The sequence below is a fragment of the Uloborus diversus genome, chromosome 3 (genome assembly GCF_026930045.1).
Source record: "Uloborus diversus isolate 005 chromosome 3, Udiv.v.3.1, whole genome shotgun sequence".
Lineage (NCBI taxonomy): Eukaryota > Metazoa > Arthropoda > Arachnida > Araneae > Uloboridae > Uloborus > Uloborus diversus.
Window position 1 is genome coordinate 120,443,993 of NC_072733.1, and position 25,671 is coordinate 120,469,663.

General features: G+C 31.5%; 1 protein-coding gene across 2 annotated transcripts in view; it reads left to right on the plus strand.

Moving 5' to 3' along the window:
- Positions 1-1,257: 1,257 nt before the first annotated feature.
- Positions 1,258-25,671, plus strand: part of LOC129218215 (uncharacterized) — a 90,811-nt gene continuing 66,397 nt past the window's right edge. The window contains exons 1-2 of one of the 2 annotated variants that reach the window (XM_054852433.1): positions 1,258-1,386; positions 2,271-2,373. The gene's annotated coding sequence lies outside the window, so the exon portion shown is untranslated. The remainder of the gene's footprint in view (positions 1,387-2,270; positions 2,374-25,671) is intronic. The other variant, XM_054852434.1, reaches the window with a different exon arrangement.

The following is a 25,671-nucleotide window of genomic DNA, read 5'->3' on the forward strand; positions in this document are numbered from 1 at the left end:
TTTTCGAGAACTACTTAAAGCGAAAAATTATTTTGCTTTCACGACCTTTAACAGAAAAAAAATAAATGTTAATGTTCTATTTACTTAACTTCAAGCTGATATTGATTATAATCATTTTATTCATGTATTTACTCACTGCTTAGAAATAATTGTTATCATTATTTTTTTTATTATTATTGCCTTTTTTTCTACAACCAAATCGAAAAAAATCGGGAAACCTTTTTCATTTAAAAATACATGTACAAAAAGAGTAAATTGTAATTTTTAAAAACATGATTATTTCAACAGAAAACCCCACAAACTATCTCAAAAAAGCGTTCCAAGGTATAAATTTTTGAATAAATAAGGTTTCTCGATTTTTTTTCCATTTGGTTGTCGAAAAAAATTCAATAATAAAAAAATAATGATAACAATTCTGTTTAAGCAGTGAGTAAATTATTATAATCAATATCAGCTTGAAGTTAAGTAAATAGAACATTAACATTTATTTTTATCTGTTAAAGGTCGTGAAAGTAAAATTTTTTTTCGCTTTAATTAGTTCTCGAAAAACGTCACGAAATTTACAGCTAATTTAAAAAATTTATTTACGTAAATAATTCTACTACATTCTCATTTCGTCAATTATTTACAGGAATAGAAAAATTCCAACTCGTAATAAATAAAACATCGCACAGCACAATATTAATAGCAGACGAATTCGGCAAATTGGTTATGAAAAATAAAATAAATTTTTTCATCAAAATACTGCGCTAACTTCCTGTGGACGAAAGCCGTACATCGTCCACTATACTGGCCCCTTATTACAACCAATTTCCAGTAGTTTTTTTCTTTCTTTGCTTTAATAGCTGCCTGTAAAAAAATGAGAAACTTAGCATATTTACATTGATCTGCTGCGATTGTCGGGAGCGGTGCACATACAGCGCTCTCTGGAAAAAGTGAACGAACGTTGCTACTACTACATAGTAAAGATTTATCTCCTCCCCTTTAACCTCCCTGACTAAAACTATACTTATTATTAGAGTTCAATGGCTCCACCTTGGGCGTTGCTTGGACTTGTCTCAAGTTGGATCGGCGAAGTTGTCAGCCAACGAAACCGTGTCTTTTGTGTGACGTCACACTCTTTGTTGTTTCATAAAGTTATGCCTCTAGTCATTTTTATCACAAAATTTGTTTCAATTTGGCAACAATAAGTACAGGAAATCATGCATGTATTCCTTGGTGCATCATATCCCAGCATTCCTGTCAATTTTAATGGAGGCTAGCTAATGTTTATGTTCTGTTGTGACTCATCTTTCTCTCTTGGTAGAAAGAAATCGAGTTGCCTCCGAAAGGACTGATGTCAAAATTAATTCCAATCGTAAGAGACACGAGTTGCATGAATGACAGGTAAAATTCTTTTGAGACTTTTTCTTTGAATACAGGTATTACCACAATCAAGTGCAACATCCTGACAACAAAGCTAATGTTTTTAATGACAATTTGATTTTTGAAATTCTGTATAATTAAGTGCATTTTCTATTGGAAAATTATTCTATAATTCATTTCTAGAATGCAACTAAATATTGACTTATGTAGAGGTGATTTATCGTTTTAAATGTTGAAAACGTTCGGAAAAAATTCTGGTGTAAGGCTACTTACAGTGACCTAACATGAAAAGTTGTATCTCTTGGACATAAATGTTTTATGAATTTTAACCTTTTAAAAAAGGAGAGTTTCTCATTTCTTACTTTTAAAGTCGCTCCTTGTCATTGAAAGTAATGAATTTTTTTCCCTTGAAAGTAACTTATGCACTCTTCAAAGTGTTGATTGTGAATGAAAAACTGTAACCCCTCGTTATATTGCACTTGTTCGAAGACTAAAAAAAAAAGCGCAACATCACGGAGGTCTTTAAAAAGTAGCAATTTAATTAACGTACAGATTAATGGCATGTCACCTACAAAAGATTAATTCATCATCATAGGACTATTTTCTTAACAAAAACAAATGAATATTAGCTCGTCAATTGCTCCTTTAAAATAAAGGAAAGTAATTTAAACTTTTACAAATGCTGTATGGTAGAATAAGAATTGAAAGTTGCAGCTTAAACTGCCACAAATTGAGTATGGACGCCAGTTTTGTTAATGGTTTAAAAAGAGAAAATTAACCTTTTTTTCCCTTTGATGTCAATTGTAAAACAAGATTTTTTAAAAAATATGTAATTTTTCTTTAGACAAAGGAAAAGCGCGAAGTAGTGAAGGGTTACTCTAATTAAAATTTTATTTCTATTACAGTGACTGAGGATCAGGGTTGGCTTTTTGCCATCAAAGCCCGGTTTTTGCCCTGCCAGAAGCAGAAACTGGTTATAACCCGTAAGAAACTGGCAAATACTAAAAGGTATCTTTAATAGTTCTAGTAACTACTATTATATATACTGGCGTATTAGTCGAGAAATTTAGTTCAAAAAATGATGTTGAAAGTTTGGGAATTGACTTAACATAGGGCAGAAGTTCCGAAAGTTTTAGCTAACTATTCTTGGGGAGAAAAATCATTCGAAAACGTGAATATTTTCCAGACTTTAGTCCAACTTTTTTAAGCAGATGCTGTAGAAATAAATACGTACATATTCTGCTGTAATTTTACATGGTCTGACCAAAATAAAGACTAAATATTTACAGTAAGCGGCGGACTATACTCAAAAATTGCGGGAATCGCCGAATTCCGGAATTTTGATAGCTGCAAATTAATGCTCATTTTTACAAAAAATGTAATATGGGTATTGCTATGTATTTAAAATAAAAGCAACTAGTAAAAAAACTTGCTAAAGCAAAATCACACCCTTTTACAGAAATCGCGATTGCAAAAGTGAAACCTATTTGTGCAAAATTATAATTGAACGTTTAATAACGTAAGAATGTTAATTAAATTTCATCTTCCTTTTATTATATTTCTATTCAAAATTAGTGGCAAAACATTCCTGATTTTTTTTAGCATGTGGGGAGGCTCGACTTATACGCAGGTTTTCGATTTTTTTCACGATCTTCCTCCTAAAAGTAGGGGAATCAATTTAAAACACGAGCATTAGGGGGTCCCAAAAAAAAGAAAAAAGTTGATATCTCAAGTCGTACACCCTCTAATATTTTCCCTTTTAGGTCAAAACAATTGCAAAAAAAGTTTCATTTAATTTGAATAACGGCAACCCTTGCAGACTTCCTCCTGAAAGTGTAAACTAGCCCTGTGTACTAGGCAGAATGAAAAAAATATTTTTTTTAAGTTTAAAATTTCACGTTGATAAACATGTTGCCCCTATAGCCTTACATTTACCTAAAAAATATTTAGCCATCCAGCAGCAGGGTTGTTTGGTTTAAACTATGTTGGTTTAAACAGTGGTTTAAGCCAAGTGGTTTTTACAAAAATGTTTTTTTTTTTTTAAGTTTCATTGTTTTCCCCCAAATATTTTCATTAATTTTACATATTATTGCAAAGAGTAAAATCTAATTAATGCAAAGTAACTAGTGAAGTTTTATAGATAAATTGCAGATTTAATAAATTTAGAGACTTATATTTTTTAAGGTAATGCAAGTAGAGTAGGCATAAAATTGAGGTTATGCCTGCATACTTTTTGTATCCCCAATCAACGCTGCTGTCAGAACAAAAAAAAAAAAAAAAAAAAAGAAGAAAATATATGAAATTATGAAAACAGAAACTATTCATGTAACTCAATGCTATTATAAAAAAGTTTAATGCCAAATTTTCACCTTTCTAAGAACTTTTTTGATCCCAATATAATAAAAAAATTTCATGTATCAAATACAAAAGGTGAAAGAATCAATAAATATTAATTTTTATGAGTCTTCATTATTAAAATATTTAAAAAAATTCATTTAAGTTTGTACTGAGGCTTTTAATTAAAATGATTTTTGTTTTCTTTGATAAAAAAATTGTATTCTTAAATGCATTAAACCAGGAGAAATAATGTCTGCAATGGAAAGCATAATGATTTTCTTAAAGCCTACTTGTCCTGTTTCTATAATTGTTGTCACTGATACATTAAGTAAAAGTACATGATTTGTAACTTTTTTTAACATCTTCAAACAAAATATGTTGATCTTTTGATTTTTAAAGTTGTGTACTGTACATCCGACTTATGATTTATTTGTAGATATTGCAAAATACTTTCCATGTTTAAGACTGCATGATTTTAATTTTACTTTTATTTTTTATTTACAGTAGATAGCTATGATTATGAGGAAAATCATTTGCAAGAATTTATTCTTGGTTATTTGTAATTAATAATGTCTGAACTATCACAGTAAATTATTTCTTTGATAATAAATACTAAGACCCATTTAAGTATTGTATTTTTTATTATAGTTAAAGATTTTCAAACAAGGTTCTCCTGTCGTAATGTCTAAGTATGAGAAATTATAAGATTTTACTCTCAATTATTTAATTAATTACAAAAAAAAAAAAAAAAAAAAAATTAGCAAACACATTTCAAATCAACATTTGAGAATGAATAATAAAAAAAAAATTTTTTAATGGCAAGTTTATCTTTATATTGAAAAAATCCATATTTTTAGTACCATGTTGGAGACTTAAATAATAAAAGAGAGCAAAAATTTCTGTTTAACGCTAGTTATCAACTTTACTGTTTCAGCTTGATAACTTCTTAAAATTTACCTTTTTAAAAAGTATATGGAAAAAAAAAATCAATTTTTTGATAAAAATTACAAATTTTAGGCCTTTTGCTGGACACCTAAATATTTTTTGATTTAGATTAATATTTTTGTGGTACATGTGGGGCTATATGAGCAACTTTTTATTAACATGAAATTTCAAACTTCAGAATTTTTTTTTTTTGATTTGACCTAGAGTGATTCGCCAGTGGTTGACCATTTAGTGGAAATTTCTACAAGATCTATTTAATTTCACAAGAAAAAAAACTGGAAAAAAATTGAAAATTTTCCTATGTGTCTATAAAACTATCAGGACCAACGGCTACTTATCATTTTTCTGTTTTACTTACTATTTTTCAAGTTATTTTGATTAGAAGTTAAAAAGGGAGATTTCGCAAGTTGACCATTCGCTTCCAGTAGTTGACTAGCGTCTGCCAGTAGTTGATCACTTTTTAAACACTGTAAAATCTGAAAGATACACTATTAAAATCGGGACCAGATGCATGCCTGTATGTACCAGGGTTGGCAAGTTTTTTCCGGGGACGGAAAAAACCATGGAAAAAATCAGTTTTTACCGCCCGGCAAAAATAGGTTTTTGCCAAAGTGGCAAAAATAAATTTTGTGCTAACAACTTACGGACAGTTTTTTTCCTTTTATATTAAAGTAAAAGCATGAAAAGATTTTGCTAAAAGGCTTTGCCATTTTCTGTAGAGTGAGCTAGTATTACTTAAAAGTAGAGTGAATATAGAATGCACATATTCATCAGCTTTTTTTTCTTTTTAACTTCTTCTCTTGGCTATCCATTTTCCCTGTAAGTGAGAAAAAATGCATTATTTCTTTTGTGAGGAAAAGTTAATATTTTTCTGTATTCAAGTAAATATTCTGTTATTAATTAAATAGCTTAAAAATCTTAGGGGGATCAAAAAAAAAAGTGATTAATTAAATATATATATATAATTAGAATTCAATCTTTTTATTAATTTACTAAGCTTAAGTAAACATTCTTTGTTTTAGCATTGAAGGAATCGGCTCATTCTGAAAAAATTGTTTTAGCAAACGTTTAAAATCTTAAGTTTTGCAATCCCAACATTTGTTTTTTCTTTATTCTTCACCTTATAAATTAGAAATAACATAGAGAGACGTAATTAAAATATTAAAGTGCATTATTTATATTATATCGTCACTATTTCTTGATTAACACTATAATGCTACTTTATTTGCAATTAGGTTTTTGCCGTTTATTCCATTTTTGCCGTTTTTTTTTTTCCATTTTTGCCATGGTTTTTTCCACTGTCCCGGCAAAAATACAACCCTGGTATGTACTTATATTCCCTTAAAGGTAGCCCTTGATTGGTTGTTGGGTGGATGACGTCATCACAGATGTCACATGACTTTGATGATGGTTACACTGCAGTGATGACTAATAGGTTGAATTGTCTTGAAAACTTCGTGACATTCGATGCCTATAGATTACAAATGCATATGACGTCCAGGGGTGCAGAAAATGTTTTTAGTACCAACATTTCCCCCAATATGTATGAAAATTTCCCCAAAATTTTTCAATATGCTATATGTTTCAGATAAAAATTCATTCCTACACTGTAAAAAATATCGGTGAAACATCGAACCAAAATCGGGAGAACATTTGCTGGCTCTTCTGTTTGGGGAAAGAATGAACCATAAAGCGGCGTCGTTTTCTTCCCGCACGAATGGTGAGAGCTGAAACCTAGAATGAGTATCGCTCGCGCAAAAGACTAGTGCGAGGTTGAACCAAAATATTGATCGGTTGAGCGCGGGTGGATAGCATATGGTAAAACAATGAAATGGTTTTATTTAATGCGAAGGTTTAGAGCGTGATCGAACTGTACTTAGGCCCAACAGTGCATAGTTTAACATACTATTATTTTGTTTTTAAGTATTTCTAAGAAATCGAAAATAAAATAAAAATCAATGTTATTTAAATCTAAATGACTAAAAAAAAAATTCTGGTTCTATTGCATTCTTTCATGTAATCACCTACGCCGATTTTCGATTTCATTATTAATTTTATTACTATTGAATCCAGTAATAATTATAATGTAAAACAAGAACTTTTTTTTTCTTTTTGGGCATAAACATATTTTTTCAATAATTATTGAATTATTAAAATGAAATATTAAAATTATACAATTCTTATTATTTTAATATTTCATTTAACTAATACAGAATTTCAGAGATTTTTTATTTATTAATTTTTGTTGTTATTCTTTTTTTTTTCTTTTGAGGAAAAATATGAGCAGATTTAAAAGTAAAAGCTAAATTTGTGCTTTTGCCTTTGTGATGAAAAGTAAAACAAAACATAAATAATACAACGTTGATGTCCAAATTTGCAGGATACTGCACACGTGTTTCGGGGGTTAAAAGGAACCTCTTTTAAATGGGGAAGAATTAATCTCATGATATAAATATTATACATTGTTTCAAATGTGCTTGAACTTTTATTTCGTTTCTGTGTGATGAAAAATGTATTCCAAGTAATTCAGGTTTTTTTTTTTTCATTTATGCATCGAATCTTTCTTCAACTATTTTTGCACACAAGTAAACATTTCATTTTTTAAATAATGTATGATTGATTCAAAAATTAATGTAAGAGGGGGAGGGGGTGAAAAAGGACATCACCCCCCCCCCTCTAGGAGAGGCAAGGCATACTTTTTCGTTGAATTAAAACTCCAAATTGCATAAACTAACTGATAATCAAAATTAACAAAATGGACAGATAAGAGTATTTGTGCAAAAGGAAAAGCAAATTACAATTTTATAAAACTTGAGTAAAAAAAATAATTCAAAGATTGTTAGGAAGTAATCAAGCTGACTTTGTAATCAATAGGTGTTCTTTTAGAAAGAAAAATAAATAAATATATGCAGGTAGTGTTTTAATATAAAGTATGTTTAACCCTTCGGACGGAACATCTTATTTTTTACTATTGTGAGGAACATCCGTCTCTCAGACGGTCACCTTGGTTTTTCTCATTTTCGATGACTGATTGTTAAGCGGTATTGTTTACGGTGAATGAAAACAAATCAACAACGATAAAGAAACTTTTTATTTACAATACTGAAAAACTTTTGTATAGAAAACAGTATAAAATTATCCTATTTTTGGTTGGAAAAAAAAACAAACTATATCAGTCTTTTACAAATATTAGTCAAACTGACTATTAACAAGTTATACCCCAAGCTATAATAATAATAATAAAAAAAAAAAACTATTATAATATCCTACCTCAAAATAAAATAACAACAATAAAAGGCGGTACTGTATAGAAGTTCGTCAATCCTTGCCCTTATTCTTTCCATACCAAACCGGTTTCGGGTTTTGCACCTGTTAAACCTCTGATGATGGGCAAAGCCCGAAACCGGTTTGGTATGGAAAGAATGAGGGCAAGGTTTGACGGACTTCTCTACAGTATTTCATCAACCTTGCGGTACGTACAAAGATGATTTTTATTACTTTATTACTATATTTAGACTATTTCAACATCACAGTATGTTATTTAGAAACTATGTATAGGTAACTTATATTCCGAAAAATTACTCTTTCACAGCACATGTATCACATATTTTTTTTGAATGCTCCATACACGTAGGAGTATTACACTTGATGCACTTGTATGCAGTCATTCGGTTCTTCTGGTAAGGGCAAAATCTGCAATTCTTTCTCTTTTCAAGCCGATCTGTGGCAGGAAGCGACAAAGGCTTTTTTTCATCTTTTATCCCTGCGGCTTCAGTGATTATACTCCTTAGGTCTTGAGATAAATTTGAAATCATCAACCTTTTTCTTATAAATTTATTTGCCAATCCCAGAGCTATTTCATTTATACAGGCACTCCTCGAGATTTTTTTAGTATCGTCGAACAAACAGTGCAATGTGTGCACATTGCATGCTGCCACTGCCACTATATGGTAAAATACAGCCAGTGGCCACCGTCTTGTTCGGCGATTTGCGGAATATATGCTACATTTTTGATCTAAAGTATCAACTCCACCTTTTGTATAGTTGTAAAATGAGATCAATTCTGGTTTGTTTGTTTGTATGTCCGTATGTTCAGAGTGATGCATCGTTGAGAGAAGAACAACTGCTTTTGACGGTTTCGGAACGTACGAAAGAAGCATCATATCTTTCGTGTATCCATATAATGAAGAGTTTACCTTTCTAGTCTTTTTTGGAAGAAATTCCGGAGGGATTTGGGGCTTGTTTTTTTTTAGCGTTCCAACCATCGTTATTTTATTTTTTAGTAGCTCAGAGGCTAACTCAATTGATGAGAACCAATTATCGCAAGTGATATTTCGGTTAGTGCCCGAAATGCACTTAGTCAAACGAATTACTGACTGGGTTGGAATCTTCAGGTTTTTTTTTTCCTGTTCACTCAGAGTAAATCCGTCGCTCCCTTTACCGGTGCATATATAACAATTATAAAGATATGCCGTATGAGCATCGGTTAGAGTCATTATTTTTATGCCATACTTGGCAGGCTTTAGGGGCATGAACATACGGAACCCACAGCGACCTTTGAAAGGCACAAGAGCCTCGTCCACTGTTGCGTGGGCCCCAAGAGCATAGTTCTTTTGGCAATTATTAACAAATATGTCTAACAACTCTGAAATTGCAGCAGCTTTTTCAACTTTTTCCCTTTCTTTCCTTGTACTTGAATTGTCGAATCTAAGAGCCCGAAAGAGAATGTTGCATCTTTTTTCAGTCAAAAATGCTCGAAAAATTGGTCGCCCCGTAATTGAAGTTGAAAAAAGAGATTGTAATGATTCCCGGGATGACTTGAAAATGCAGCAAAGCAATATGACCCCGAGTAATGCGTTTATTTCGTCCACATCTGTGTTTTTGTATGCCACTGAATCTTGGTGTTTTATCGTGGTACGCATTTCGGTAAGTTTTGAGTTTGTGTGCGTCACTATCAGTTGTAAAATGTCGTTCGTGAAAAAAAGATCCCATAGTTCTTTTGGGGTTGGCTTACCTCCTAGCAATCGAGCAGGACTATCAGGCTTCGAGAGACGAACTTTTATGATATTTCTTTGAATTGGATGATTTGAAGCAACTACAGGTCTTTTTTTCCAAACAATGCATTTTTTTTTTCCATAGTACTCTCCACTTCCTTCTTCTTCATGCGAAACTAGCAGTCCGTCGCTTTCATCTTCATCAATTTCGGAGGACATCTCATGATCGGATTCCTGCAAGTCATCATTTTTAGGGACGTAAGAATCATCAGAATCAATGTCGGAGTCGGATTCTTGTTCAAGAGCAAGTTGAACAATTCGTTTGGTTCGTGTGGATATGTTTGTTGGAACAGCCATAGTGGGTCTTGGAACAATATAAAACAAATTATTTATCATCACAATTACAAAATACAATAATTAAATTAATTTTATTAAACGAGTACAAGTCAAAAGCATTGCTTTCGGAACACCCGTCTGACAAGCGGATGCTAAAAACGTACGTTAAAAGGAACACCCGCCTAACAGACGGATATTCCAACCACCAGTTATAAGGAACATCCGCCTGGAGAACGGGGTAGGTATAAATAAAAACGCTCTTACCTGCTTTGAGTGCAAAGGACGACTAAATTTTCATGCTGAACGTTGAGGGGAAATGATGAAAGAAGCAACCTTGAAACCACCTCTTCCAACTCACACCACAGCGGTACCTATCGGAAAATTTATAGACAATATCCGTCCAAGAGACGGATGTTCCGTCCGAAGGGTTGAAAAGCACAACAGATAGTAAGTTTTTGTTTGAATTTGTTTAGCATTTAAATTGTGTATTGTTACTATACATAAAAAAAAATGGATTTTGAGACCTTTAATAAAAATCATGTTTTTTGCAATCACAAACTGTGATAGGACTCGACACGTTGGGTTTCCTGCTTCTACTAATGGCTTTTATTGCAACCATTTTTTGAATTCAAGACGTCAAATTTCAAATGAATGCCATGGGCTGGATGTTAGATGTTATGTGTGTATACCGATTTTGCGTAAAAAAGATTGTGTCAACTCAAGGTGGTGGTTTGTAAATTCAGTAGACACCACCTAATGTGATAACATTTGGGCGAAAGTGATTTGATATCAATTATTGGCTGATTATAATAAAAAAGAAAAGTTTAACGTACATATGCACAACCAAACAAGGCTCAGCTGATAAACAACTGTGTTACACAAATATTAAATGTAATCACATGAAGCGGCGTCCACTGTAATTTGATTCTAAGGCACAGAACGCCACATTATAAGTATAGAAAAATAAAATCAAAAGACAAATCAACTGCTGTCAAGTGAAAACAGTAAGCAATCGTGATTGCTCAACAGAACCCTCCATTTTATAATCTATACATAGCACAGGGATGATTATACCCCCCAAAAGCAGGGGAGCACCTCTCTAAATGCCACAAACTCTCCCCCTCCAAAAAAGAGAAAAATATCCCTCAAAGCAACCCCTTCCATTATTTTTATGGTTTATCCAGTGGCCACCTCTTACATGAACCCCCTTTGTTCTACACAGTTTTGATCCTGTAAAGTGGCTGATTCAATAAAGTGGCATTGAAGATTTGATTCAATAATGCATTTGATTGAATTTACTTCGGATTCAATTAACAAGCGTCCACTGTATTTTTAAACATCAAAATTTTTTCTAATCAACACATTCATTTATTTTGACATAGCGACACATTAATAATAGTCAATTAAAGTAAGAAAAAGTGTTGTTTGCGTGTTACGGATATGTCATATAAGCAGCGGCAGCAGTTGGGAATACGGGGCATGCCGTCTCCAAAAAATGTTTTTTTGTTGCAAAAATATTGCAAATACTGTGTAACTGGTTTCACACCATCTTTTCTTTTTTGAGTTCCCCAAAATATTTTTTCCAACTACAGCATTGCTTTTTAAAATTAACCGAACATACTTGAAAATTATGGAAAAATCAGTAAATGAACACAAAATATAAATTAAATAATATCTTTATTCACAAATGTACATAAAAAGTTTTAAAATATTCAATTTTAAACATGTTTGTGTTATTTCTCATAACCAAAAGGAGATACAATATAAAAATTCTATAAATGTAAAAAATACTTACATGGGTGATTTTACGAGTATATTAACTTTTGCCTATGGTAAGTTGAAACATTCATCTCATACATTAACCCTTTGGGTTTTAACTCTTATATGAAAACCATGCAATGGTCGAAAAAATATCTAAATGTAGTAACTAATATGTGATCCAAGTCGTCTGAATTAATGAAAGTTTAACCTACAAATTCAGCCAAGGTGCATAAACAAACTACTGTACACAGTAAAATTTTGAACTCAAGACAATGAAATATAAAACTGCATAAGAGAAAAATATTAAAAAACGAAATACAGCCAACAAAAATACATTATTGCTTTAAATGGCCTTTCATTTATACAGCATGTACACATAAATGATTGTTCAGATTAAGCAAAGACAGGTTTAATTGGGTTTGGATTAATGAGGGTTTACTGTCCTAAATTGAATGCTTCACAAACTCAGGAAAAGATTAATTTTTTTTTCAAGTAATTAAAAGTGAAAAGTTAGACAAAAGACTTTATGTTAAGTAATGTTGATTCAAATTTTAATAGTATGTTTTAAAAAAATGGCAACAATTGTGAAGAAATATTTTGAATTTTGATTATTCTCAAGAATTTTTGGTGTTGTACGTTAGCAAAACATTTTTGTACGTTTTAATAGTAACTAGGTGAACACATTTAAGGGGATCAAATTTTGTAAATAAACACATAATATTTTTAATTTTAAATGAAAAAGTTGCTGATTTAAATTGCGACTTCTGTTTCAAGGAGCAGCAAGGACGGGTCAGAAATTACAATAACTTTATTTTTAACATAATTTTGCTTTGTTTCAAGACTTTTTTAATGTAATATTTTTTATAAATAAGATCATTCCCTAACATTTCAGAACATATTTTGCTTATTTTATTTGTCTGTTGTACAGAAGAAGAAATAAATTGGGCACGATGGCACATTTATTATGTTGCTACACATAATCTCGCCTTCAGGAATGTTTCCTTAATTTTATGCTTTTGGCCTCACAAATACTACATTTTATTACACTGGTATTTTCCCCCATTGACTTTCTTTCATTTATGTAGCATATCTTGAGTCAAGAAACTGAAATAAGTAGTAAACTGAAACTTTGGTTCAGACTACATAAAAAATGTTTTATTGCAGTTGGTATCCAAATTTCTATTTATTAGAAGTTAAAACAAAAAATATGTAAGTGTATACTGAAAATATTTGAAAATAAAAACTAATTAGAAAATTAGAAAACAGTTTAGTGTATTAATGTAATATGAAAGCACTACTCAGTTAAAAAACAATTATGCAAATGTTTGATAGTATTCAAATTTTACGAAGGATAAAATGAGAATAGCAAACTTCAATTAAATTGCTAAGAGGGACCAAAAAAAAAAAGTTTACACTTAAAAAACATTTTTTTAACATCCGTTTTGTTCTACATATTCTAAAAATTAAAACTATTTTTATAAGACAAAATATTCTGAACTAAGTAAACAACATTTAAACAGGACATTTAAAATTTAATTAACAATAGGAATTACCAGGGATCTCAATAGAACAAATCAACTGCTAAATGTTTATTTTTATCAAAATTTAACTATAGTTCACATTCAAAATTTACATTTTGATTTATATTCAAAACAAAATTATGAATGGCTGACTTAAGATTAAAAAAATGGGGAGGGGGGGGGGAGTTCAAGTGGCTAACTAACACCTTAAGATGTATATTAAGATCTATTTTTCTTTGGTACTAATAGCAGTATCTATGGACACATATACAAAATGTGAAATGATATACAGATAGTACTTGTACGTATACATTTCTAACACAGCATCATTATACAGTAAACTTGCTGGAAAATCGATAGAATGCATGTTGTGGACAAGGTACAGAAATGACATTTTACCTGCATTTTATTTTTTAAAACAAATTTTAAAAACAAAATGAGAGTGATAAATATTTTTATTACTCGTTGTGAGTATTTTAAGTAAAATATACCAGTATGTATTTTTTATTGAATGTTTAAGAAAACTGATCTCCAAAAAAAAAAAAAAACCGATTCTATTCATTCTTTAGATTAGTGGGCAGATAGGTGATGTTTAATGTCAAAAAAAAAAAAAAAAAGAATTTCCAGGGTGGCGACAGATCAGGGAGATCAGGGAAAAGTCAGGGAACTTTATTAATCAGGGAAATATCAGGGAATTTTGAAAAAATTACAAAAAATCAGGGAAAATTGATTTTATAAAGAAAATTTTTTTTTTTTTTGCTTTACAAAATTAAGTACTCAAATTCCCTACACATTTTCCGCCAATTATGTGTTCAAAAAAAAAAAAAAAAAGTAAAATTAATGAGGTGCGATTATACACCGCCGCATATTTGTGCATCTTTTTTCCTCAACGTCAAAGTATTGAATCTTACTTATTAAACCGCAGGATGAACTTCCTAAGATTGCTTCTGTGTCTGTTAGGTTGTTTATTTTACCTAGGGTGAAATTTCCTTTCACGCTTTCAATGCTACATAAAATAAACAACCATACAGGCAAAGAGGAAGAAAGGCCTGAGCTCCTTTATCTTTATTCCATTGTTTCGAAGTAATTAGCGTACTGTAATCACGATTTCAAGAAGAAATCTTTGGTTTTTGAATTAATACAGATAAAAGCTTAAAAGTTATTACTTCTTCACGTTTTTAATTTAATTGCTAAAATTGAACGTTCAATAAAAAAAAAACTTTATTTTTTGCCGTTATACTATTTGTTGTCACCGCAGATTATAAAGATTTTCTTTCTTCAGACTTAAGTGATTCTTTTATTTTATAACCAAGTTGTATTCTTCTTTTATATATTTCAAAATTAACTAATCACTTTTTCTTTTCTTTTTTTTTTTTTGCATTTCAAAGTTGTTTGTTACAAAAGCAATCTAAGAATTTTTTTCGATACATACTGAAATCATTTGAAATAGAGTTAACTTGTGTTTACTTAAGTAAATATTTTTATTTGTTTACTGTTAAAATGCTGTACTCATTCATTAAAACCTATGTTCTTGATTAGAGAAAAGCTCCCTATGAATGGATGTCAAATGGTTTCATCTGTTTTGCATAAATATGTCAATTATTTATATAAGAATAACTATATTACTTCTATTCTTTCACTGTTACTAGTTATTCTTGCAACAATTATTATACTGTTTGAAAATTTAGTTCAAAATAATTTCAATTACTTGTTAGTTCAATCATAAATACACATATGTTTTTAAAAGTGATTTTAATAGTTTCTTAAAATTCTTATGCTAAGTGGTTCCTGGAAGTAAAGTTTTTTTTTTTATTATTATTAATTTTCTTTAATCTTTCCATGAAGAAAAATTTAATATACTGTTTTGTAGGTTCCCCCCCCCCCCAAAATTGAGATTTTTGGGGGGGGGGATTTCAAGTATAGCAAAGAAAGAAAACCATTGTCCTTGGTAACGTAAATCAGGGAAATTTGGTGAACTTAATCAGGGAAAAGTCAGGGAACTTTTTTTCACAGTTCCTGTCGCCACCCTGATTTCAGTCTTTTTACATTATCTGCTTTGAGTGGATCCTTTGTGCAAATATTGGAAGTCCGAACAGAATAGAAATGGTGGTACCACACTCATCATTCATGGTTTAATAGATATTTTATCTTCATTAAGCCATGAAAATAGTAACAATGATTTAGTAAATAAAGATGAATTTAAAAAAATGAAAAAAAAAAAAAGATGAATGTACAATAAATAAACAAATGAATAAAACAATATAAAATAAATAAACATTAAATGAGGGCAATTCCATGGTGTCGGACGTAAAAAATGAAGAAAATTTTCTCAGTTTTAATTCCACTTACCAAATATAAACTGTTCCAAAATGATCAAATTTATTTACAAGATACTTACTACATCCCACAGAATAAAAATCATGTTAGTTTTTCACCATAGATCCCTAAAGTATAAATTAAAAAAATGTAAAGAGTTGGTGTCGGACGTAAACACACAAATAGTAAAATTGATGGTTCACTTAAAAATTTATTAAAAGTCTGTGAATTGGCTTACATTTTAATTTTAAAAACAGCATAATTATAAAATATACTTATTATTGAAGCATATTTCAGTTTTCAAATGATATCATAAGGAATAAAATTATTTAAAAAATATTTTTAGCTTGGTGTCGGACGTAAATTGTTCGTATTGGACGTAAACTATTGCTCTTAAATGTAAATACGTAACAATGATTACAGTTATAAATATATAATATAGGTTACATATACTGAAACAAAATTTATGAAATAAATTCAAAAATAGGGTTGATTGGGGAAGTGGGACACTGGGGTAAGTGGTTCACCCCCTAAAACTGAAATATGTATATAGTTTTTATACTTTTTTACATTGATCATGTCATGTTTCATCACAGTGATTAGTTTTGAAAATAATTGGGTTACGTGGAATTTTTTTTCTAGGTCAGTTGACTTAGTCAAAAAAAAAAATCTGAAATTTTTTTTTGCCGAGTTTAAGCAGAATTTTTCAAAGTGTTTCCCGGTTAGCATATATTTTTTATGATCATTAAGCATTCATGTACAGTTTACAGGGGTTTGGCCAGAGGATATTTAGGTCCGTTAACGGACCCTTCACAAAAATCCGATCAACCAAAACGGACCTTTCACAAAATCCCGATCAAACAAAACGGACCTTTCACAAAATCCCGATCAAACAAAACGGACCTTTCACAAAATCCCGATCAAACAAAACGGACCCTTCACAAAATTCTGATAAACAAGATCGGATCTTTCACAAATTGTTAATTGAAAGAGCAAATCTGAAAGCAAAACAATGCATATTTCTGTGTATAAACCGATAATTTTTGGAACCTTTTTTGAAATCAGAGGGATTAGCTTATTCAAAATCGGCTAATTTTGAAAGAAAAAAATCGGCACTCTTGCGATGCTCCTGCAAGCGATAAATAATTGCTACTGCCAAATAAATATAATGGTTGTTTGTTTGCTTTTTCACAGCTAATTAGCAGCGGTGTTGTTGTAATCTTTTCTGAAAAGGCGTTGGTAAGCACTTTTCTCCCCGCTCATGATTTAATAAACATTAATAATATATATCTGCGAAATGAACTTAGAACTGCAAAAGGATAGTAAGGGTGGGGAAAAAATATCATCGCTTCAGATAGGGTTACCAACTTCAAAATTATCACCACTTAGCATCTGGCGTTGAACCTTTATAATGACTTGATTAGAAAATATTCTCATTTTACTAGCTTGTCAATATTTGCGTTTTTTACAGTGCGGTGCGATGTTTAATTGTTATTTTGTGAGAAAATTATATGGGTTTTGATTTTTCGATGCTAACAAGGATGATTAACTTTAAATAAACTCTTTTAATTACCGTTTTTTTTCTTTAGATGTCTACATTTTGAAAAATGCAATCCTTTAAATCTGATATGAGAGTCATGTTTTGTTCTTTTTTCGAGCTAACTTCGCTTTATTAGGATGCAAATAAATGAAAAGTCTCTTTATTTCTGTTAGAACTCTCATTTCAAGTTTTTAAAGCAAAATTCCATTTTCTGTTATGAGTCAAAAATTAAAATGCTGAATAGATGGTTTATTTTATTTCATTTATTTATTTATTTTTTTATTTTGCTTCAACTGTGTCCACAGATGTTTATGAAATGTTTATCATAGGACTCTAAAATGCAATTTTAAAATAATTTTATCAAAAATATTTCTTTTACAAGTCGTTTTTATTACTTTTGATGCCTTCACTTTGAGAATTGCGATCTCTTTGCATCCGCTATCGGAATACGATTTTTCGAATTTTTGATGATTATTACGCTTTTTTAAGAGGTAAACAATTAAAATAACTTTTTATTTTTGTTAAAATCACGGAATTTATACGTTTTAAACGAAATTCTGTGCTTTTTAAGAGTGTCTTGGGTCACAAAGTTAAATGCTGAACCCTATTCTGAATTTTATTTATTATTTTTTTTTTGTTACAATTATTTTAAATACTGGACAGAAATATTTGTAGTATAATTTAACAAAATGTAGAATGGTAGATAAATATTGATACTTGAGAGAGCGATGCCTCCCCCCCCCCCCCGCCAAATATCAGAAAAACACTCCAGAATGATATTCTCGACATAGAGGAGGAAAACACTCAACTTTAAGTTTAATTGATGCAGTTTGTGCCATCTCTAAATTATAAAATTTCGTTTTAACAATTTTTTTTTTTTTTTTTTGCGAAATTAATTATTTTTCACAAAATTATTTAGTTTTTCACAAAAAACGGACCCTGTGAAAAATCCTGGACAGACCCCTGGTTTAATTTAGAGTGCATACTGCAATTAAAATTTTTGAATAAAATATTGTTCAAAACTGTTTTAGAGGAGGAGCCCCACTTACCCCGTAAAATTTCACTAGAAGAGGTCCCAACACTATGGGGTAAGTAGTTCCCCCATAACAGTGAGTATATGAAAATCAAAAGCAACTCTCTGATGTAGCATTTGTATTAATGAAATACAAGACAACTATGATGACTTAGTAGGAATTGATAGTTCAGCTACAAAAGCTGGTGATTAGTTATTTGTGAAACTTAACTGATAGAAAACCATCAAGATTTATATGGATTGAATGTTGATAATGGTTCTTCCTTAGCCAACTACACATAGACGTAGTCATTTATTGTTTCCAATTGCAATTTCCAATCACAGTTTTGGCAAATTTGCCAAAATTGAACTTAATCAACTGTATTACATTCATCCAACACACCTTTTCTCAAAAGGGGTCCTACTTACCCCTAGCAACCCTAAATGTTATACAGTAAATTCACTAAGTTGTTTCTTATGCATGTTTCACTTTAACTTTGAAATCAAAGGCAAAAAAAGGAGAAACACAGTTGAAAACATATGATGTTTAAAGGAATGTAACAGTGTCGGACGTAAAAAATTTTTTACGACCGTAAAATTTTTTTTACGTCCGACGCTTAGATTTTAGTAAAAAACATTCACTTGTTACAAAATAAAAATATGTTATATCAATGAGATTGAAAATCTTACTTTGTACCCAAAAATACATGTATGTAGCTTTAAAATTATTGGCTCAGCATAATTAACTGCACATTTTGGTGTCGAACCTAAAACACTTAATGTACCCCACAGGAATTCTTTTACAAATCAAAATGAATTATATTTTTGCAACATCACCAGCAACACATTGTATCTTTAAATGGTGATTTATCTCAATTCATAATATTAGTATTTTTTGGGAAAAACAGAATTTCTTTGAGAGTCACCAAATACGGTTTAAAAATACTTTAACCTCCTGAAACTTATTTATAACTGAAGTGAACAAGTTTTAGACAGGCATTTCAAAATATACAACTTTTTACCTTTAAAGTGACACCTCATTTGTTTAGAAATCTTAATTTTAAAATTTGACCATCTGGTTGACCTTGCCCATAAGCACATCTCCTGCACAGGATGCTATCTTTTTGAGACGGCAGACCACAAAGTCGAGATCCTGTCGAGGGCCACTTTGAGAAAGGTTCTGTGAAAAGCATAAAAGTGTACAACATATTTAGCACAGCATTTGGACATAAAATGTATCTTAAAATGGAGTAGCTAATTAAATCACTTAACTCAGATAAAGATAATGAAAAAAAAAAAGAAAAAGAAATATTAATGCAAAAAAGGGCTAAGTTGGAAAGCAACAGGTATGACTAAGGTGGCCATATGTTCCGCTTAAACATGACTCCCATGGTCCCTGGACATGTTCAAATGCATCGTTCTCCGAGGTGACAATACGGAAATCTGAATGCTTCAACTGAAGGTCATTCGTACAGCAATTTAAGCCTTTTCAAGGCAATAATTTAATCATGAATAATAATTGAATTTATTTTTAGGTTCTTCGGCCTTCATACACCTGTGCACGCAGGTTGAAATTTTGCTTTGTGGAAAAGGGTATCTATGTGATTTTTTTTTTGAACATACCTATTATTTTAGACATCAAATTGTTTTAACCCATTTCTTAACTTCCTATTATCGAATTTAAACATAGAGAACTGAAATTTTACTGTATTTAAATTAATGCTCTGTTATTGAATAAAAAGGTTAGAATGCACAAAATCAATGGGAGAGACTGGCATAAAATTCCACGGTACATATACATGGTGGTAACACAACCGGGAAATCAGGGAATTCTCAGGGAAGTTTTATTTTCTGGAAAAAATCAGGGAATTATCAGGGAATTTCCCCTTTATCAGGGAATTTTTTTTTTATCGCTTGTAATCACTCTAAGATCAGCCCCAGATCAGTCTGCCCCTATTCCCTTCGACCTTCAGCTAATATGCATTTTCTGCAAGTCACGCTGAAACGCCATTTTGTTTCCTATCGTGTTTCGCACTCTTCGTACTGAAGAGCGTTCGAGTTCAGCTGCACAGTTCGTTCCTGCGCGCATTGCAACATAAAGCGAGCGATCATCCAATGTAGAGCCGAGCTGTCCTCTGTTTATCAAGTGACGTCATGGACTCGCTCCGTCGCCGGCTCGCCGGGCAGTTTGGCTGTCGTGTTGTGCTACCGCAGATTGAAGTTGTTGGCGTGGTTTTCGGTAGATTTCTACTCACGACAAGGTAAGTTTAAACTTTGAATTTTCATATTATTGTCGCTATTTGTTAATTAAACCTGTTTTCTTATAAAAATATTGGTTTTTTAAAATTTATTTTCAAATTCTTTTCAGAATTGGGAGCTACCACGTGCAAAAGCTGAAGTTTGCGATGTGCGCGATAATTTGATTTTCAAATGTTAAAAGTAAGTAGAATTTCTTTCTAAATTATCGCATTTTCGTGTACATTCCATTGAGATAGTTTGTTTTTTTTACATTTTATTTAATTTTCTGCTTTTTCATATTTGCAGTTGGTTTTCGCTCATGGACTCTGAGGTCTGCTGAAGCGTAATTATCCTGTCGTTTTCAGTGAATTTCTTCACCTCGTAAGGTAAGTTACTTTGAATTTTCATATTTATGTTGCAAGCAAAAACTGTTTTCTGATGAAAGATGAATTTTTTTTAAAAAATTAATATTTTATTCATTTATTTTTTGAGAGCTGAACTAAGTTTAAGAATTTTCAAAAAATTTGATTTGTATGCCTTTGAAAAACCTTGAAAAGTACTTCAAAAAAAAATCATTTTCAAGTATTAAAGCCTAGAAAGAGTTTTAAAGGTTTTTGAGAGCTTGAATTATTTTAAAAGTTGTTGCATTTTTCATCAGTGCTATCTTTTGAACATGTGTTTGATATGCATATGCAGCCTTGCGAAAGTTGCTTCTGGTGTTTAGAATTTCAATCTTTTGCATCTTGTAAATCCTACTTTTATGTTTTAGACACTTTAAATTAGTTTGACATATGCTATTTAGGTTAGCTTTTTTGTGTCAATTTCAATAAAACATGATTTTTTTTTCTGTTCCCATGGCAACATAGCATTACAAGGACTTAGTGGAAAATTGTACCTTGTGTTTGAGATTTCAATCTTTTTGTGCCTTGTAAATGTTTTAATATTTTAAGCACTCGAATGTTAGTTTCACATGTGTTGTATAGGCAAATTTCATGTTTAATTTAAGCAAATAAAATTGATTTTTGAGAAATATGCCAACATTGAACATGGTTCATGAAAGTTCGCTTCTAGTGTTTGAGATTTCAATTACTTTGCATCGTGTAAATATTTTTATATTTTGGGCAATTGGTTGTTATAAGAGTGCGTAGGGTTTCAGAAATGGGGGTACCACTGTACCAGGAGGTTAAATTACGCTTGGAAAGGCTCCCATACTTGCTCGCCGACAGAAATTTTTCAAATATTGTGAATAAAAAAGCATTTTTAAAGCGTATGAAGTAAGAAATAAATGAACCTAAAAATGTAAAATTTTACCGACTTTCGTATCTACTTTCATTTCTATGCTAATGGGGATACCAAGGTACCCCTAGTGACCCCTGTGAGCATGCCTTTTTTTCCTTATGTATGCTACCTTAGACCAGGAGATGAACCAAATACCATAATTTGCGAAATACTGAATAATTGTTTCAAAATTTAAACTATAATGTTTGAATATTACACCACTCTAAAATGGAACATGTTTATCTATTTTGAGAGATGTGAATCTGCATTTCCCTTTAACATAGTAAATTTAATCACTCAAGGAATGATTTTTAATTTAAAATAAATCATTCCAAGAGCAAAAGCAAATTAATACAGTCAATGTCTAATGTGGTTTATGTTTCTCTGCAATCCTGCTTAAATGGATGCTAAATTTCTTTTTGGGTATGTGATTTCTATTTGATAACTGGTAATCATGGTATTTATTATACTGTCATAAAGGTCTTGCATTTACCTTAACTACAAGCACAATCCCAAGTTGCTTAAACTGTCATTAACAAGTTACAATTTATCTGTTATGATAAACTCTTTAGTAACTGATAAAAAATTGTATTGTCACTAAAATTGAGAAAGAAAATTCAAACATTGCCAGATATTTTTATTTTTCTTCTAAGAGCAAAGGATTATAAAACTTCTCTTACCGTGACTAATTTAATTAGGTTTTTTTAAAGCTATTTCATATGGTATAAAACTTAAGAAATTAAAGATCTGTAAAATTTATTTTCCAAGTGTTTACCTTTTTTTAAGCTACATATTTAATAAAACAAGCAGTTAATAACAAGTTTGTTTATTTACTTCATGTATTTGTTATTGCGTTCTGGTACCTGTGTCATATTTAAAAGAGTTTGTAATAGTAAGGCAAATGTCACTTGTCATAAGATTTAAGAAGAAATGAAAAGCAACAAAATTTATAGTTAGCATCTGAGTGTTTCCTTGTATTTAAATTACTTTCAATGTGATAAAATAAAAAAAGTTACAGTGTGAATTTTGTGCTGTGGCACAAAATTGTAACTTTCATTCAATGTAAAAAAAAAGTTTTGAATTTGTTTACTATTTGATGTCCGTATGTATGTGCATATGTATCTCGCATGACTCAAAAACGATATGTCCTAGAAAGTTGAAATTTGGTACGTAGACTTCTAGTGGGATCTACTTGTGCACCTCTCCTTTTGGTTGCATTTGGATGTTCCTAAGGGGGTCTTTTACACCTTTTTGGATGGACATCGTTGTTAATGTCAATGCAAACTCAACTGGTGCTATAATTTGGCAAACGCTTGGACATGTTACCAAGCTTTTGGTCGCCAATTTTTTTTGCCAGCTTGGCAACCCAAAATTTTTTTCTAAATTTGTTCTCATTTTGGCCACTATTGGCAATATTTAGAGAGTTAACCATTGAGTCACATTTTAAATGTCCAATATTGAGAAAATAACTTGTATAAATAGTTTTTTTTCTTCAGTTCGCAACAAACTTGGGGCACAAATATTTAAAGTTTCTTTGCTTACTCCAAGGGATCTATAACTAGTTTTAAATAATTGGTGTAAAAGGAAGGCATGTAATGCTCATCAGCTCGTTTTCTTTTCTTTTTTGCTCGTCAGATTTTGACTAACTACAGGCATTTTTATATTTTAGTTTTGTACGTAAAACTTTGTGGTTCAAGATGTCTTTTTATTATGTTGCGATGCTGACTAGAAATTTTTACATTTACTTGGCATATTTTGGTATGACCTAATCCAGATATTTTTTGCTACTATCATTTTGTAATACATTTCACTTTTATTTGTTTTTAGCTATTCAGTTATTTATTTTTTATTTCTTTTTAGAATACTTATATAAAGGGAAAAGATGCCTAAATGTCATTTTCAAGAGCAGTGGAGCCAAAAATTTCCATGGATACAGCGAGTGCCAAGTCAAACGGATAAAGCCTACTGTAAGCTGTGTTTTATCAGTTTCAGTCTAAGCAACATGGGTCATACTGCTGTAAAAAGCCATATGAATGGGAAAAAGCACATTCAAAAGGAATCAAGTTTATCCATCTCATCAGAATTGGGAAATTTTTTGACATCTGCAAAATCTAATGCAGTTACACCTGATCCTGTACCCAATGCACCTGATCCTGCCCAAGATATTACGTTGGTGTCTGCTACAGCTTCTGTGGTGCAAGGGACTAAAACTCAACTAAGTACCACATTAGATAAGTTTGTGCTGAAGGATAATGTTACCACTTCTGAAATCATGTGGTGCATCCAAACTATTCTCACTCATACATCATTGCGAATTGCTGAAAAAGATGTAAAGTTGTTCTCCAATATGTTTCCTGACAGTGCTATTGCTAAAAGTATGCAACTGTCCAGAGTAAAGATGGCATATATTATAGTACATGGACTTTCTCCTCTATTTGAGAGGAGCCTACTGGATAATGTAACAGTTTTGGATCATGTTGTGATTGGTTTTGACGAGTGTTTGAACAAAATCACCCAAAAGCAGCAAATGGACATAAACGTGAGATTTTGGGACCCTAAGCAAAATCTTGTGAAAACCTCTTATTTAACCTCAGTTTTTTTGGGAAGGAGTTGTGCTTCAGATTTGCTAGAAGCCTTTCTTTCGGCAGTTAAGCCTTTTCATTTGAAAAGTATTGTGCAAATTTCCATGGATGGCCCAAACACAAATTTAAAATTTTTCAAAGAGCTTCAGAGACACATTCTTGAACAAAATCCGGATGATCCTGAGATGCTGTCAATTGGATCATGTGGATTACATGTTTTAAACAATGCCTTTAAAGCAGGTTCAAAGGCCAGTGGTTGGTCTATATTTGAATTTCTGAGATCACTGTACTATGTATTCAAAGACTCTCCTGCAAGGAGGGCGCGGTATTTTGCTTTAACGGAATCTAGTTTATTCCCAAAGAAATTCTGCAATGTCAGGTGGCTAGAGAACTCTCCCGTTGCAGCACGGGCATTAGAAATGCTGCCGCTATTGTGTTATAAAAGAGAGCTTAAAGGACGAGCTATTATCTGCGAAGATATGTTTCTTCAAGATTATTGCAGATGAAGTGGAAGGTTTCCTAAGAGAATATCAGTCGGATAGTCCATTAATTCCGTTCTTGTTTTCGGACTTAACGGCATTGGTCAAAAGTCTAATGGAACGATTCATTTTAAAGAGCACACTTAAAAAAACTGGAGATGTTATGAGCGTTGACATTAACAATCAAGAAAATTACATTGCTGCAAAAAGCATTGACTTAGGCATCTCTACTTTAGCAATAACTAAAAAAGCTAAAGTTTCGGAAACAGAAATTAATAAATTCAGAGGTCAATGTAGAAAATTTCTGATTGCTTGTATTTCTAAAGTGCTTGAACGTTCTCCCTTGAAGTACCCCCTTACAAAAGCTGCTTCTTGTTTCGACCCTTCTGTAGCTTCAAATGAAAGCATATTTTCATCAAGATTGGGAAAGCTTCTTCTCATTCTACTTGAAAAAAAGTGGATCACTCCATTTGAAGCAGAAACTGCAAAAAAGCAGTTGAAAGATATTTGCAGTAGATCAAGTGTAATCAAAGTTTGTAAAAATTACAGACGTTATGGTCCTGAGAAAGAGCGAATAGACACATTTTGGTTCAATGTTTTAAGCGTTGAAGGCTGTCCCAAAGAGTCATTAAAAGTATTAAAATTGGTGATGATATTTTCACATGGAAATGCCAACATTGAAAGAGGTTTCTCTGTGAACAGTGACTGCCTGTGGGAAAATATGAAAGAGGATTCTGTGATTGCAAGAAGGAGAGTATATGACTATGTTACTATGAAAGGTGGATTGTCCGAGATGCAGGTTACCCGTGAAATGTTGCATGCTGCCCGCAATGCAAGAGCCAGATACTCGGAAGCTCAAGAAGCTCAGCGCAAAGAAGAAACAAATCTACAGGCATTGTTAAAAAGGAAGAGAGAGGCCACCAATCTAATAAAAGAACTGGAATCAAAAAAAGCAAAACTGTTGATGC